This window comes from Kogia breviceps, chromosome 11 (assembly GCF_026419965.1).
Source record: "Kogia breviceps isolate mKogBre1 chromosome 11, mKogBre1 haplotype 1, whole genome shotgun sequence".
Classification (NCBI taxonomy): domain Eukaryota; kingdom Metazoa; phylum Chordata; class Mammalia; order Artiodactyla; family Physeteridae; genus Kogia; species Kogia breviceps.
In genome coordinates this window covers 13,489,616-13,507,347 of record NC_081320.1, presented here as the reverse complement: position 1 = coordinate 13,507,347, position 17,732 = coordinate 13,489,616, and the positions used below count along the sequence as shown (strand labels likewise).

At 46.9% G+C, this 17,732-nt stretch overlaps 1 protein-coding gene across 8 annotated transcripts in view; it reads right to left on the bottom strand.

Annotated features, from left to right (window-relative positions):
* The window catches only part of REEP1 (receptor accessory protein 1), a 116,382-nt gene that overhangs the window by 76,192 nt on the left and 22,458 nt on the right, over positions 1–17,732 (bottom strand). The window lies entirely within an intron of this gene.

The window sequence follows — 17,732 nt, the reverse complement described above, 5'->3', positions numbered from 1 at the left end:
GCATTGCCAGAGACTGGGGCTGGGGGGAGAAGTTGACTTCAAAGGGGCATGGGGAAATTTTTGGACGTGATGGAACTGTCCTATATTTATACTGTGATAATGGTTACATAATTTTTTTTTTTTTTTTTTTTTTTTTTTTAGTTGTAGCATAAGGACTCCTTAGCTGCAGCATACGGACTTTTAGTTGCGGCATGCATGCGGGATCTAGTTCCCCGACCAGGGATCAAACCTGGGCCCCTTGCATTGGGAGCATGGAGTCTTACTCACTGGACCACCAGGGAAGTCCCATGGTTACATGATTGTATGCATTTGTCAAAGCTCATAGAACTACACGATTAAAAGGGTAAATTTCACTGTATGCAAATTATACTCCATTTTTTTTTTAATGGGGAAAAACGAGAAAAAGAGAATGAACATAAAAAGCAGAAGTAGGTTTACAGTGAAGATAATGAAGCTTAAGCTTCAAGACCCCTCAACTGCACGGATCCTGGAAGGGGTCCTAGCAATGTGTTCATCAAATTTTTTCTGACTTTTTCAGAGAAAGCGCCTTCCCTCCATTGTAAAAGCTTCAGGCTCCATGAAAGCTAGATCCACTCCTGAATAAAACTACAAGAACAGATCAAAAAAAAGAAGACTGGTGGGCTCCCAAGAAGTTGGACTCAAGTGGGACCCTAGACAAAGGCAAGACCTGGTTCCGGCAGAGAGAGATGTAGAGAAGACATCCCATGCAGCAGAACCAGCATGGACACAAGTGCAGGGGTTTCCCAAGGTTCCCCATGACCACAGGAGCACCAGGAACCCAGTGGTCCTACACTTACGTTCACCACCCAAGTGCACGTGTCATGGTGTGATCTCCTCAGCCACGCCAAGCCATTCAAGGCAGGTAGACAGTTGTGACCTAACAGGATGTGAAAATTCTAGACGCTGGTGAGCTGGTGTAACAAGCTTTTATTATTCTTCTGGCTCCCCACACAGCAATGACCCCCACCACCTAGTGGAGGGAAGCTTTCACATTATATACCTGAAACTGAAAATGGTTGATGTTCACTTTTTTCTAGTCTCCCTTGCAGCAGGGATGTGGGCCTGTGGTAGACACACCTGCCCAGGTATGAACCCAGGTCCTTCCAACCCTCTCACTCAGCTATACTGAGGCGGCACCCTTCATCCTGACAATCCTGTGATACTAAGTGAACAAATATAGCCAAATGAGGCTGGTCTTGTGGGTGGAGTTACTGATTTCTTTACGGTTAAAGTCAGCCAAGTTAACGGAATAGAATGCAGCTCAGATTTTAAAATGGTTCTGTCTCTATGTATATGTACATATATGTGTTCATATGTGTATATATTTGTACATATGTATATATGTATAGGTGTATATATATACTTTAAAATCTAATTATATATGTTAGGTTAAAAAGTTCTGGAGATTGATTGAACAACAACATGAATATACTTAAGATTACTGAACTTAAAAGAACTTAAAAATGGTTAAGATGGTAAATTTTGTTATGTGTTTTTTACCACAATTAAAATTAATAAATGTATGATGTTTAGGAATCCCCCCCCAAAAATCTTTACACCCTTGAAAATTTTATAAAAACAGAATATACTGAGTATAGGCCATTGGCTCATTTAATCCATAAATGGTTCATTCTAACAAATTTAGAAGAAAACAAAATTTATAATTTTTCAGGTTACATCTGTTCTGCTTCATAGTACAATGCTATTTATTTAATTTCCTGAAATTGTCAAACAAAATAAAATTTACCAATTTTAGAAGGCACTGTAAACCCATCTCAATTCATTATAAAGGATACAATGACATTTAAGATGAATGAAAATTAGCAAGCAATGCAAATATGTATTTTTGAAATGGTTCTGGTAGTAGAAGGGAAAAAAAAAGACTGTATATTACATTCTAGCCAGAAGTTTCACTACTAAGTATGTTCCTGCTATTGATACCTTACATATATATATATATATATATATATACATATATATATATTTTATATACCTTGATTTGCTTCAGAAAAGATCTGAGGTGACTTGGTTATAAACTGTGTGGCTCATAAGAAATTACCACAATTCCAGGCCACTGGGCTTGTCAGCAGGAAGGATCCAGCAGCTAACAAAATCACTGTTGTCATCTCACCCAAAGTGGGAGGAGCTAGAGGAAGGCAAATCACATCCAGACCTGACTCACCTGCTCATGGAAGAACAGCGATTGTCTGCAGCAGGGATGTTTGGCCGGTGCCCAGAATATCTCCCTAATGAGACCACAAAAGTCCAAGAAAAGAAAACAAAGTGGAAAACAGCCAGGTTTCCTCCAGTGAGTGAAATTTAAATTTTGAGAGGAGGCTCTCCAGCACACGTCTCAACAGTGAGGGAGTTATGTTAATTATGAGGGACAGTTAGGGCACAAAGGCAGCTGATGGCTGCTAAAGAACTGCAACAAAAAGAATAAACTATCTAGGAATAAACCTACCTAAGGAGACAAAAGACCTGTATGCAGAAAATTATAAGACACTGATGAAAGAAATTAAAGATGATACAAATAGATGGAGAGATATACCATGTTCTTGGATTGGAAGAATCAACATTGTGAAAATGACTCTACTACCCAAAGCAATCTACAGATTCAATGCAATCCCTATCAAACTACCACTGGCATCTTTTACAGAACTAGAACAAAAAATTTTACAATTTGTATGGAAACACAAAAGACCCCGAATAGCCAAAGCAATCTTGAGAACGAGAAATGGAGCTGGAGGAATCAGGCTCCATGAATTCAGACTATACTACAAAGCTACAGTAATCAAGACAGTATGGTACTGGCACAAAAACAGAAATATAGATCAATGCAACAGGATAGAAAGCCCAGAGATAAACCCACACACATATGGTCACCTTATCTTTGATAAAGGAGGCAAGAATATACAGTGGAGAAAAGACAACCTCTTCAATAAGTGGTGCTGGGAAAACTGGACAGGTACATGTAAAAGTATGAAATCAGAACACTCCCTAACACCATACACAAAAATAAACTCAAAATGGGTTAAAAACCTAAATGTAAATGCAGACACTATCAAACTCTTAGAGGAAAACATAGGCAGAACACTCTATGACATAAATCACAGCAAGATCCTTTTCAACCCACCTCCTAGAGAAATGGAAATAAAATCAAAAATAAACAAATGGGATCTAATGAAACTTAAAAGCTTTTGCACAGCAAAGGATACCGTAAACAAGACCAAAAGACAACCCTCAGAATAGGAGAAAATAGTTGCAAATGAAGCAACTGACAAAGGATTAATATCCAAAATTTATAAGCAACTCATGCAGCTCAATAACAAAAAAACAAACAACCCAATCCAAAAATGGGCAGAAGACCTAAATAGACATTTCTCCAAAGAAGATATACAGATTGCCAACAAACACATGAAAGAATGCTCAACATCATTAATCATTAGAGAAATACAAATCAAAACTACAATGAGATATCATCTCACACCAGTCAGAATGGCCATCATCAAAAAATCTAGAAACAATAAATGCTGAAGAGGGTGTGGAGAAAAGGGAACACTCTTGCACTGTTGGTGGGAATGTAAATTGATACAGCCACTATGGAGAACAGTATGGAGGTTCCTTAAAAAACTACAAATAGAACTACCATACGACCCAGCAATCCCACTACTGGGCATATACCCTGAGAAAACCATAATTCAAAAAGAGTCATGTACCAAAATGTTCATTGCAGCTCTATTTACAAGAGCCAGGACATGGAATCAACCTAAGTGTCTATCAACAGATGAATGGATAAAGAAGATGTGGCACATATATACAATGGAATATTACTCAGCCATAAAAAGAAATGAAACTGAGTTATTTGTAGTGAGGTGGATGGACCTGGAGTCTGTCATACAGAGTGAAGTAAGTCAGAAAGAGAAAAACAAATACCGTATGCTAACACATATATATGGAATCTAAGAAAAAAAAATGTCATGAAGAGCCTAGGGGTAGGATGGGAATAAAACACAGACCTACTAGAGCATGGACTTGAAGATGTGGGGAGGGGGAAGGGTAAGCTGTGACAAAGTGAGAGAGTGGCATGGACATATATACACTACCAAACGTAAGGTGGATAGCTAGTGGGAAGCAGCCGCATAGCACAGGGAGATCAGCTAGGTAGTTTGTGACCACCTAGAGGGGCGGGATACACAAGAGGGAAGAGATATGGGAACATATGTATATGTATAACTGATTCACTTTGTTGTAAAGCAGAAACTAACACACCATTGTAAAGCAATTATACTCCAATTAAGGATTAAAAAAAAAAAAAAAGAATGGGTCTGGCTGGGCGTTCTGAACCCACCCCCGTCATCGGGAACACCTGTCCTACGGCTGATGTAAGGAAGCCCACGGCTCCCCTGGGAGAAGGCCAGCGAGAGCCTTGCTAAGGGGCTCATGCTGGCTGCACAACTCCTGGGGACCCAGCCTGCAAGTGCAAATGAGCCCTGAGAGAGGAAGGCGAGACCCTGGTGTGGGTAACAACATTTGAGTTTTGATGCTTGGAAAGGTAATCCTTGGGACTGCTCTAAAAGGTGCGGTGGAATACTGCTTAAGTGTTAAGAAGTTGAAATACACTAAATAGTTTGCTTTGTTTAGAAAAGAAAGCTAATTCCTCTCAACTACACAGAATGAGAACTACTTCTGAACATCTTCCCCATTTGCTTTTGCAGATCTGAAGAGAATGGATAAAACGAGGTCACTAAGGAGAGAAAAATTCCAACACAAAATAACAGAAAGAGCTGGTTTTGAGGATGGTGATATAAGAAATTGTGTTCGATTCAGAATGAAAACAATATGCTTTCTTTCCATTTGTTGTGAGCCCCAAATGGCCATGATCACAGGGCAGGCATAAGGCAAAGTTCTGGTGAGGGATGGCCTGTCATCCAGGGAAATCAACACCAAGAAGGACTGCTTCACATTTTGGAAAAAAGTTAACATCACATAATAAGCAGTGTCAATTACTGAGCATGGCTCTAAGGAAGTAGGCATGATTCTAATCTCCATTTCTCACACTGAATATGAGGATCAGAGAATTTAAGTAATCAGGCTAAGGTCACACAGCGAGTCCATGTCAGGGCTGAAAGTAGAGCGTGAGATTACAAAGCCTCGGTGCTAAACTGATATCCTGACTTTTTTGACAGCACAAAATCAGTAAAATATTTTGATCACATACTATCTGTATGAGGATGAATCCTCAGGCTTTGCTGAGGAAATCTTTTTAAGTCATCATGAGGGCTGGTTTATCTAAAATGAGAATATCTAATACATAAGCCCACTTCCCAAGGCTCTTGCAAACGGTAACACGACTTGGGTTCTGCTGCAAGCAAAGGAAAGCGTGAGGGACCGTGTGGATCCCACCACATTGTGAGTCTACCCGTGTGTGCGCCACACGCCCTTCTGACACGCAGACCCAGTGCCTGCTCCGTGCAGGCACTGCAAACCACCCACCGGATCTCCTCCCAGGCTCATGACATCCGGAGGCTTTCCCTGTCCACGGAGCTGGTCAGCGCACGTGAACGAGGGATGTGGGCTGGCTGCAAAGTTGCTTGAACCCTTATCTGCCCATGGAAGGAGTGACAACCTTGGAGGCTTTGGGGCTCAGGGACCTCAGTGCTGGTCTGTGCTGCACCACGCACCGGACGACGGTCCTCAGACAAGCACCCAGGAGACTCACTGGTTTTATCTCCTCTGCACAACAGGATGTCCCCACAGGGGCTGATAGTTCAGTCAAATGGTATGATACACAAGAAAATACTTTGAAAAGCAACACTGCACAGATCTGTGAAAGGGAGTTCTGTGCAGAGGACCGCGGTGTCCCACTACCAAGAGGGGTAGAGTAGGAGCCTCCGTGGGAGTTACACAGCCAGTCCTGGGTGAGGCTGGGTCAAGCCCTTGTGCCTATAAGACCCAGGAATGCCCCACGGCTGGGAGACCAAGGACAGCACTGCCTGCAAGCCCCTCCCTGGGGCCTGGGTGGGGAAGTAGACACTAACATTTCCGACACGTATTTTTGGGGGGAGGCGTGGGGAGAAAAGCCCCCCTACCCTGACTTGTTGCTTCATTCTGGCTGTGTGACACCAGGGAAATGCCTCTTCCCAGAAGGTTCTGGGGGTCTCAGAGGACACCTGAGGTCCAGCCTGCGTCCCTCCCAAAATAGAGAGGGAAGGGCTTCCCTGGTGGCGCAGTGGTTGAGAATCCGCCTGCCGATGCAGGGGACGCGGGTTCGTGCCCCGGTCTGGGAAGATCCCACATGCTGCGGAGCGGCTGGGCCCATGAGCCATGGCCGCTGAGCCTGCGCGTCCGGAGCTTGTGCTCCGCAACGGGAGAGGCCACAACAGTGAGAGGCCCGCGTACCGCAAAAAAAAAAAAAAAAAATAGAGAGGGAAAACGATGGACTACTACTTCCCACCACTCCCTCTCCCTATGTGCATTTGACCAAGAAGGCCGCACTGTAAACGGTACAGGTTGGCCCAAACTTCAGCACCAGTAGGATCTTACCTCGCACCCCTGCCCTGACTGGTCTGTGGAGAAATATGCCTGGACTGAGGCATCCCTGGAGGCGTCCCTGGGGGACAGTCTATCCTGGGAGGTATAACTAAAGGAACCGGAAGCCTCTGATGTAGTGTGGGGTAGTTCTACGGCTCCTTTGCCATGGCAGCAGGTAGAGCAGGCAAGTTGCTTTTGAGGGTAGGTTGGTTGGTTGGTTGGTTTGGGGAGCAGTGGAATCCTAGCAACAGGAGGGGTTTGGAGCACGCAGCGCCGGGTAAAGGTGTCTGGTCTGGGGGAAGATCCGTAACAGCCAGCGCCCAGGACGACATCTCTGGGTGCCTGTGGGCTGAAGCGGGGTGCAGCACGGGGGAAGGGCTCCCAGCTGGGCTTCAGGAACCACCGTACTAGGCTTGGCTCTGATCCCAACCAGAGGGGCGATCTTGGGCCGTCACACCATCTCTCCCCGGACCTCGGTCTCCTCATTCGTCCATTCAGAAGTCACTGACCTACTGACCTGGTACCTATTGTATGACCTGGTACAGCAGGTGTCCAGCACCACCCTGGAGCCAGCAGTGAACAGATGGGGATGGCACCCTGCCGAGTTCTGGGGCAGCCCCTCCCCCAGCTCAGGCGTTCTTTCATCCCGTGACTGCAGGCTGACCCAGCTCCAGCCCCGGCCTCTGCGCGGCCGCTTGCACCTTGTGGACACCGCTGAGCATGAACTGTCCCCTTGTCACCACCCCCGGCTCCACTCTGCATCCCGAGATCGAGTGAGGATGTCAGCAAACGCCCAAACAGCGGTGATAAGCAAAACAAGCAAGGCTGCGACAAGGCCATCAGGACAGAGGTGGACAGTCACCCCTCGCCATGGAAGATTCCTGGAAATTGCCACGGGAAGTAAAGGGGTCAAAAGGGGATCGTGGTTTTGCTGTATCCCTTTGTCACCAGCAGGTGGGAATCATGGGCCAGCCAGGCAGAGTGCTGACACAGCGTTCCTTCGGATGCAGGGAAAACAAAGAATGGACGGACTGGGGTGGAAAACAGGAGAATACAGGTGCGTTTTACTCTGCGAATGTGCAGGTGAGCAAGCGATGAGGCAAAGCTGGGCTGACGAGAAATGACACCTTTCTTGATGGGGCCATTCCACTGCTCCAAAAACTGCCGTGGCTCCCTACCGCCCGCGGAAAACTGCCTGCCTTGGCATTGAGGGCCTCTACCATCCAGCCAGGCCCACCCCACCAGCCTCATGCGCCTCTGCTAACTCCTGTGCACACGTCGTGCGTTTCTGCCACCGTTCTCTTTGCCTGGAAGGTTCTTCCCCATCTCTGTCTGCCAAGATCCTCTGCATTGCATTAGACACCTTGGCATTATTGACATCTGGAGCCAGGTAATTCTCTGTTCGGGGCGGGGGGCTGTCCTGGGCATTGAAGGGTGTTCAGCAGTATCTCTGGGCTCTACCCACTAGATGCCAGTAGCAATCCCTCCATCCCGGGTGTGACCATCAAACACATCTCTAGATACTGCCAGTGTCCCCTGGGGGCAGAAGAGCCCCTGGTTGAGCACCACCATTTTACACCCAGATCCAGTGTGACTCTTTCCATGAAACCCTTCACTGAGCTTCTTAGAAGGAGGGTTACATCATATATGTGTGCCTTCCACACCCTTTGTGATATTCTATTATCATTTAACATAGCCTCCTTTTAGCTTGACTTATGTGTGCTTATATCACCCTTCCTTATTAGGCCATAAATTCCCTGAGGGCAAAGACCACCTTTTGCTCACCTTCTACAAGCCATTCGATCGATACCTATTGGCCTAGTGAAACTCAACCACTGGGTTTAACTTTCTTACTGTTAACACAAACATAACTTGTTTATGTTACTTGTTTACGTTTATTGTAGAAAAAAAAAAGAATTAAGACAGAAAAGAATAAAACAGGGACTTCCCTGGCGGCCCAGTGGTTAAGACTCAGCTTCCACTGCACTGCAGGGGGCACAGGTTCGATCCCTGGTCAGGGAACTAAGATCCCGCAAAAAAATAATACAAATAAAAATAAAAATCACCCAGAATCCCACCATCCAGCAATAACGGTAGTTAAAAAACTGCTATACTGAATATGTCCCTCTCCATTACTAGTATGCCAATAAAATACTGGTACATGTCCCTCCAATCTTTTCTACGCAAGAAGAGTCCAGGGGAAGTATCTGCAGCAGAGGCAGCATTTCACAGCCAGACTGTCATGGCCACAAGGGGCCCTTAAGGTCACATGGTCCACCCCCAGCAGACACTTGGATCTCCTAGGATGCTACTCCTGACGCTGTTTGAACCCCTGCATTGTGGGAACTTGCAATCACCCAAAGCAGTCTGGTCTACCTTGGACCCCTCTAAGGAGCTCTTTCTTCTGCTGACCTGAAACCTGTTACCTGGGAGCTTCTATTCCTCGGTCCAGTCCAAATTCTACCTCTTTAGCCCAACTGATCTACTCACTCAGTTTTCCACTGACAGGGTATCGATCCAGCCCTCCTTCCTCCCCTCTGAGAATATCCCCTCTCAAACACTGGGGTGGGCCCCAGCAGCCAGGGTCATACTACGTGACCTCCCTCTGACCCTGAACAGGCAGGGTCTAGCTCCCAGCCAGGGTTTGGCACCAGGACAGAGAAACGTTGAGTTAGCAGTTTCTGCTGGATACTTAGACTAAAGAGATACAAACTCAGGAGTGGGGACTGTCATTGTAGGTGTCCATGTTTGGCCCTACATGGGTGAAAAGAGAGAGACAGAGTCAGAGAGAGAGCAGCACAGATGTACACACAGACACATACACACGCAGAGAAAATGAAGCAGATGTGGCCAGAGAAGCAGAGATGTGAGACCAGGGTCTGGGGGAGGGGGAGGAAGTGAGAACAGCAGGCTTCCCAACAGCATCCAGCCCAGGTGCCTGGACCCTATAGAGAGTTCAGCTGCAACTCCCTGCCTCTTTACAATGAATTCCCCTTTTTGGATCATGCTAAGTCCAGTTGGTTTTTTATTATTTATTTATTTTTAAAAACATTATTTATTTATTTATTTATTTATTTATATTTTGTGGCTGCGTTGGGTCTTAGTTGCGGCATGTGGGATCTTTTGTTGCAGCGAGTGGGCTTCTCTCTAGATGTGGCATTGGTTCAGTAGTTGAGGCGTGAGGGCTTAGTTGTCCCGCAGCATGTGGGATCTTAGGTCCCCGACCAGGGATCGATCCCGCATCTCCTGGGTTGGAAGGCAGATTCTTAACCACTGGACCACCAGGAAAGTCCCCCCAGTTGGTTTTTATCTATCCTGGTTCTTGCAAAAACAAAAACAAAAACAACAGAGAGGGAAAGCAGCCTTGACTAAGACACAGCCTCTGACAACTGATGCCTGAAAGCTCAGGTCCCCTTAACCTTCCTCTCTCCAACATGAACTTACGTCCGCTGGGGCTGACGGAGGCCTCTCTGGTGGTAGATTATGCATCCATGTGCACAAAGCCCTTCACACCTCAGTACCACCAACAAACCCAATTATGATGGTACCAAAAGGTGAGGCTTTAGTTCCTGAGCTGAGAGAGCCAGAAATCCAGTCGAGCAGTACCTACCCAAAGTATATGTTTGTGTAAGAATTCACATCACCCCAACTAAACACCAGCACCCACAGTGAGGGTCTAAGGCCAGAGAAGCTGGGAGCTGTCCAACTTCTCCATCTGGTTCCCTTTGAAGCCGCTTCTAAGCACCTCTCAGAGCAGACCTCAGGCCCAGCAGAAAGCACAACAGACTTAGCAGCGCATAGCCCTGTCCTTCCCAGGAGCAGATAATGGCAGCTGGCTTACAGTGCCCTTTCTTACAGCCCTTGCCAGAGCCAGGAGAAAAGCCACCCCCCAATACTGAGAAGGGCAGGGGCTCTGGAGCAGACAGACAGACTCTCATCTCATCTCTACCACTTACTGGCTTAATGACTCTGATTAAGCTATTTAACTTCTCTAAGTTTCAGTTCCCTCATCTACAAAAATAAGAAATGACAACAGTTCCCATTGCAAGGATTAAATGAAACGAGAACTTTAAAGGGACCAGAGAATTAAAACAAGAGAGGGTTTTTTTTTTTGTTTTTTTAAGGGAATTCCTTTATTTTTATTTTTTATTTATATATTTTTGGCTGTGTTGGGTCTTCGTTTCTGTGCAAGGGCTTTCTCTAGTTGCGGCAAGCGGGGGGCCACACTTCATCGTGGTGGGCGGGCCTCTCACTGTCGCGGCCTCTCCTGTTGCGGAGCACAGGCTCCAGACGCACAGGCTCAGTAGTTGTGGCTCACGGGCCCAGCTGCTCCGTGGCATGTGGGTGGGATCTTCCCAGACCAAGGCTCGCACCCGTGTCCCCTGCATCGGCAGGCGGATTCTCAACCACTGCGCCACCAGGGAAGCCCCAAGAGAGTTTTAATACTCATCAGGTGTTAGCTTCCCATCTCCCTTCTTGTTCATATTAAACGGTTTTTTCAGTTTACTAAGTGACAATATAATGTCAGGTTAAAAACATAATCTATGGGGCTTCCCTGGTGGCGCAGTGGTTGAGAATCCGCCTGCCGATGCAGGGGACACGGGTTCGTGCCCTGGTCCGGGAAGATCCCACATGCCGCGGAGCGGCTTGGCCCGTGAGCCATGGCCGCTGAGCCTGCGCGTCCGGAGCCTGTGCTTCGCAACGGGAGAGGCCACAACAGTGAGAGGCCCGCGTATCGCAAAAAAAAAAAAAAAAAAAAAAAGAGATCATCCTCAGCTGGAAAATAAAAACTTGATTAGGACTCGTTTTATTTTTTTAAGTGTCCTCGAAATGGCACCAATTCCAAAAGTACGTCAGCAAAAATAAGCAATACCAGCAGAGCGTACTTAATACTTCAACAGATGTACACATGACATGCAAGAGGCTGCAAGTTCAGTTTCCAGGCAGGTCCGATTTCCTATCAGGCAAATGAATGACTTCTTGGAACCCACCTTTGCTCCTGGGCTTAACTGGCCAGGAGGCCCCATGCGGATGAATGCATCGTAGTAGAGACCTCCACACACCGTGATGGCAACAAATGCTTCATCTTCACTCCATTCTCCTTTAATGTCCAGTAGGCTTTTTAAAGCCGACAGGCTTCCCGAAGCTTGAGTTCCTCACGAATGGATGTGTGGCCAATGCACTGCTGCCTGGAGCCCCCCTAACCACAGGACAGCAAGCAGCCTCTTTCTCTGCTTCGGAAAGCTGTGCAGGAGGCTCTGGAGTCTTGGAAAGGGCAGCTGTGCTGATAGCGCTGAGGGCCAAGGTCCAGGCCGCGGGCTGCAGGGCAACAGGCTTTTCTCCACGCCGGGGGCCCTAACGCAGGGAAAGTTGCCACTGTCTCCAGATGGAAGGCATAGCCAATTAAGAGGCCATCAGGGCTTCATTCTTTTGCCTCCCTCTTCTTGAAGAATTTACAAACCCAATCATCAAAAACTGCAGATGGGAGTAGAGATTGGTACAATCTTTCTGGGAGGCAAGTTGCCCTTATCTCTCAAATCTTTACAACTTTGCTACCCTCTGACCTAGTAATTGTACTCCTGGGAACCCATCCAAAAGAAACTATCAGAGGCAAACAAAGACTAAGGCACAAATACATTCCATGGCTTTTGATTATATGAGGAATTGAAAATAATATAGATGTCCAACAATTTAAAAAAGGGAATTGACTGTACAATTTTAAAAGGCCACCAAAATCCTGCTTAGAAATCTTTTGGACACAAGGATATATTAATATAGTAATGTTAATGGGAAAGGAAGATACACAGTATAACTCCAACCACCCAAAATTTTTGTATTCAAAAAGTCTTAAGGATTCCTCCAGATGCATCTCTGTAATGGAATTATGAGTGGTTTTAAACTGTCTTCTTTATCCTTTCCTCTTCTCCCTCATCCTATTGCCCAGAGTAGCATCTGATCCTTTATCCATCACTGTCATGATATTTTTTTTTTTTTTTTTTTTTTTTTTTGTGGTACGCGGGCCTCTCACTGTTGTGGCCTCTCCCGTTGCGGGGGGGGCACAGGCTCCAGACGCGCAGGCTCAGCGGCCATGGCTCACGGGCCCAGCCGCTCCGCGGCATGTGGGATCTTCCCGGACCGGGGCACGAACCCGTATCCCCTGCATCGGCAGGCGGATTCTCAACCACTGCGCCACCAGGGAAGCCCAATCACTGTCATGATATAAAGATGAGTGGGACAGTCCCAGACATCACCAAGTTCAAGACTAGCTGGATGACACTCAGTCAGATCATCACACCCACAACTGCGCTCTGTGATCCGAGGCTGGGCTACTAAGTTAGCAGAAGATGCTCCAGGAGATGTTAAAAGATGAGTGGGGGGTTGGTAAATTGGAGAGGAAGGAGGGGACATTCCAGGAGGGGAGAAAACATGAGCAAACCCCAGAAACAGGAGTGAGCATTGTGGGTTTGGGGCTACAAGGTGCTCAGTGCAACTGGGACCAGGCTAGCTGGGCACAGGCTGGGAGGGAGCCGCCATCACTCCCCAGAGCACCTTCTGCCCGGGTCACTCCAAAGGCTGAGGGAAGGAGGGAAAACTAAAGAGGAAAGTGGCAAGGCACGTGACTGAAAAGACAAAGTAGGATGAACTCTATCTCCTCACACAGTGCTTGGCACCCAGAAGGTATGAATAAATGAGTGAATGAATGAATGAATGAATGGCTCAGGGGCAGAGAGGAGGTTAAAGAAGCAATTTACAACCAAGACTTAGGAAACCAGTGAGTCGGGGTTCCCCCTCTTTGGAAGGTCGGTAAAAGATCCATTCATACATATGCCCTGTGGTCTCCCAGGACTCAAATATGCCAGTAGAATGAAGGAACAATTCCTGTAAAACCATTAGCAACCAAGCCTTAGATTTCACGGGAAAGAAGGATGCATGTACCCAAATTCACCACAGCACCAGCCAGATGAAGGTGAATCTACTCTGGCCAAGAGGAAGAAACACAGAAGCCACTGCAATGCCCTTCTCTCCCCTCTGCGCCCAGAACCCATCCTTCAGGCTTGGAAGCCCAAACTCTGTTGTTTCAAGTGTAATCACAGACTCTCAGGGGGAGTGGCTTTAAAGGCTACTGCCCCACCCCCAAAAGGAAAAAACGCACCGTGTCAATCCCTCTGCACCAACAAGCTCCTCCCCTCCCCCTGCCTCGGCCAACAGGGGTTCCTAATAATTGGTGCGCACAAACCCTCAACGGGCCCTGCAACGTTGAGGGACTGCGCCGTTAAGGAGTTCATTATGAAAGAAAACAAAAGCCATTTTTCCCCCACGGATCACACCAGTAACGATGAAAACAGTGCGTTCTGGAACAGACACTGGCACAGCCGGGCCGTGCGTTCGCCCCTCTCATAAGGACCACCCACCCTCGCGGTAAGTACCAAGGACCCTGCCTCCAGCCAGAACTGATTCAACCAGCGCTGGCTCCCAGCTGGGCCTCTCAGATCTCCTCCCCAGGAATTCAGAATCAGAGCTGAGAGGTCTGCGGGTTACAGAAAATGAGGACTGTAAACTAGCAGCTCTGGGGTGGCCATAGCTGGCCAGATGCTCACCAGAGCAGAAATGGATGTTGCAGAGACAAAAAGGATGGAACACAGAGAAGCAGAGACAATATTTCATGCTAAGAGAGACAGAGATGCTGTATAAGGGCAGAGCTGAGTCTCTTTTTTTAGCTCATCATTGTTACCTAAAACAGGCACACAGTAAGGAGGTGGACAGATGCTGGTTCAGTGGATTAAGAGAGACGCAGAGATAGAGAGAGCAGCTCCCGGGGGTCTCTCCATGCTCAGCTCCTGGTCTGGACTCTCGCACCTCATATTCCAGGAGCTGCCCCAGCATCCTTCCCATAAATCTCCTCTCGTTTAAGCAGATCTAAAGCAGATTTCTGTTACTTGCAACCAAAGAGTCTCACTGAGACACCCCAAGACTGCCTGGGATCCCTGCCCCCTTCATCCCGCAGAGCATCCCTTACACTCCTGTGTGCACAGATCCGGCAGCCCAGTGTCCACACCAGCCCCACCACTCCCCTCCCCAGCCTCCTCCTCCTCCCCCAATCTCCAACAGCCTGTCAGCATTTCCTCTGGGATCAGATACCCCCACTCAAACCCAACTTCCCTATGTCAGTGGCTCTTAAACGGGAGGGTGCATCTGAATTCCTCAGTGGACTTGTTAAAGCACACATTGCTGGGCCACCCCCAGAGCGTCGGAGTCTGTAGGTCTGAGGCAGGGCCCAAGTCTGCCTTTCTAGCAAGTTCCCAGGTAGTGCTGCTGCTGGTCCGGGGAACACACTGTGAAGACCACGGTCCTATTTCCATCTGAGATACCACCACCTGCCCTGTTCAGATAACCTCCTTCTCTCCCTTGGAGCCCACATCTCAGGCCTTTTCCTCTGTAGTGACTCTTCTTTTTTTTTTTTTTTTTTTTTTTGCGGTACGTGGGCCTCTCACTGCTGTGGCCTCTCCCATTGCGGAGCACAGGCTCCGGACGCGCAGGCTCAGCGGCCATGGCTCACGGGCCCAGCCGCTCCGCGGCACGTGGGATCTTCCCGGACCGGGGCACGAACCCGCGTCCCCTGCACCGGTAGGCGGACTCTCAACCACTGCGCCACCAGGGAAGCTCCTGTAGTGACTCTTCTACTCAGCCATTTCTGATTCATCTCATGACACTGGCCCTTCTCATTTCACTCCTGGAGGACTGTGAGAACCTTCTGACCCGCTTCCCTTCCCTTTGCCCTGACCCAAAATGGTCCACCTTGCACACCACGGCCAGATTCATCCTCAGGACACTCTCCTGCCATAACCTCTGGCTATTATGAATAAAGCTGCTATGGACATTTGAGTAAAGCTTTTGTGTGGACATATGTTTTCATATCTCTTGGGTAAATACTTAGGAGTGAAATTGCTGTGATAGATGATAAGTATGTTTAACTTAATAAGAAACTGCCAAACTGTTTTCTAAAGGGTCCGAACCATTTTGCATTCCCTCCCTGCTCGGAACCTCTCAATGACTCCATACAGAGTAGTAACCTTTTTCCAAAATCCTGGGCTCAGCTTTCCAGGATCCTGCAATCCGGCCCAACTTGCCGATCCAGCCAAACCCAACACACCACATGCGTTCTCACGTGGTCCTCATCACGTTCACCCTGTGTCCCGTTCCCTCTAAACCAAGTCCCACCTCTTCTGTGAGACTTTTTCCACCCACCCTCATCTAAAAAGCACAGAGGCCTCTCTTCCTGAAACACAGAATATACAAAAACAGTCAAGTAAAGACAATCTACTTCCTCATTTTCCCACCTTTGCTTGAAAAAGTGTGATCATAATAAAATATTCCCAGTTGGTCTGCATTGTTACCTAGTCTTTATCCATTCATCAAAAAAAAAAAAAAAAAAAAAAAAAAAGGGGGCTTCCCTGGTGGCGCAGTGGTTGAGAATCCGCCTGCCGATGCAGGAGACACGGGTTCGTGCCCTGGTCCGGGAAGATCCCACATGCCGCGGAGCAACTAAGCCCGTGAGCCATGGCCGCTAGGCCTGCACGTCCGGAGCCTGTGCTCTGCAAGGGGAGAGGCCACAACAGTGAGAGGCCCGCATACCGCAAAAAAAAAAAAAAAAAAAAGGACTGATGGATTTTTATGTAAGACAATCTACAGTTTCAATTCTAAAAAAAAAAAATCTACAGTATCACACTGACAACATTCTTCCATTCACTAGAGACAAACAGTTACTATAACTTTATCAAATGAAGGAACAAAATGCATGTCCCTCCCTCTTGCTAAGGGTCATGTGATCTTCTACAAACCTGCGGCTGGGAGTTCTCCTAACAGACCTCAAAGAACACTAATAGAAACAGCTATGTGTTCTTACTTGTGTTACTTATTCGAGCCTAGGGCCGAGAACCGTACAACAAAATTCTGATAGGGCCTCTCTCACTGCCTGTACAGGAATCAGTACTCCCTGTGTGAAAGCCATTCAATGACACATATCAAAAGCCTTTCAAAGACTCACACCTGTTTATCCATAATTCCACTAGTATAAGGAAAAGATCTGAAAAACAAAGGCGACTATACGACTCCCTAGAGTCAAACACACACACAGGCGCACACAAAATCAGAAACAAATGAAATGTCTCACAGAGGCACGGCTCTCACATTCATGTATTTATTTCTTGTCATTCATGCCGAAAAGGATGTACTATACAATTAACTGTGCTCAACTTACTAGAATGGATACGGTCATTAAAAAATGATATTTACAAAATGTCTTAAACAGCACTGAACTGTTTAGAGCATCATGTTTAGGGGAAAAGTAGAATACAAAATTGTTACTATGTATAATCACAACTAGATATTTTTACAAATTAAGTTCACAAGTGGAAAACTACCAGAGAGATTCTCTACAATGTTAAGGGCAGTTGTGGTGGGCTGGTAGAAACAGTAATAACTTTTCCTTTCTATTGTTAGGTGTTTCCAGTTAATGATGAGCTCATTTTTAAAAAATATATCTTAAAATAAACATAGAAACCAAAGCGGGCACGGGTGTCAGGTGTTCCCTATCATATAGCTCGGAGAAAAATCACCTGTTCTTGATAGAAACGTGTATCCGATTACAAGAACAAAAGGCAGACAAATGCAGAGAACTCAGGAAGGACTGGGCAGACTTTGTTTTCAGCCAGTGCAGGCTGCTGAGAATCTCTTAGATGCAAGATTCAAAGGCAAACAATGCAAGTGGTGACAGCCCTGCTACTCGATTTGACAGGATTACAGAAAAAAGGGGAAAACGCATGTGATGTTGGAAAGGCACTTTCAAGTACGACCAAACACAGATCGTGGGGTTTTAAACGGTTGGCCACAGAGGAATAACATTTCTCCTCACGGTTCCAGAGCCTCCCGGGTCTGCTTAACAAGTTTACCCTGCTAGCCTGGAAGGGCGGGACTGCAGACAGCTGGTCTGAGGACCTGAACTGCAGCCCGAACTCTGTCACTCACCAATGTAGCTCTCGGCTCTTGCTGTCCTTATTTGTAAAACGGGAGGGTCTTGGTAGAGATTTTTTCGGTTGTAAGTAACAGAAACTGACAAAGCTGGAGTAAGCAATAAAGGGAATTTGTGGGGAGGACTCTGGGGTAGAGCCAGAACCCCA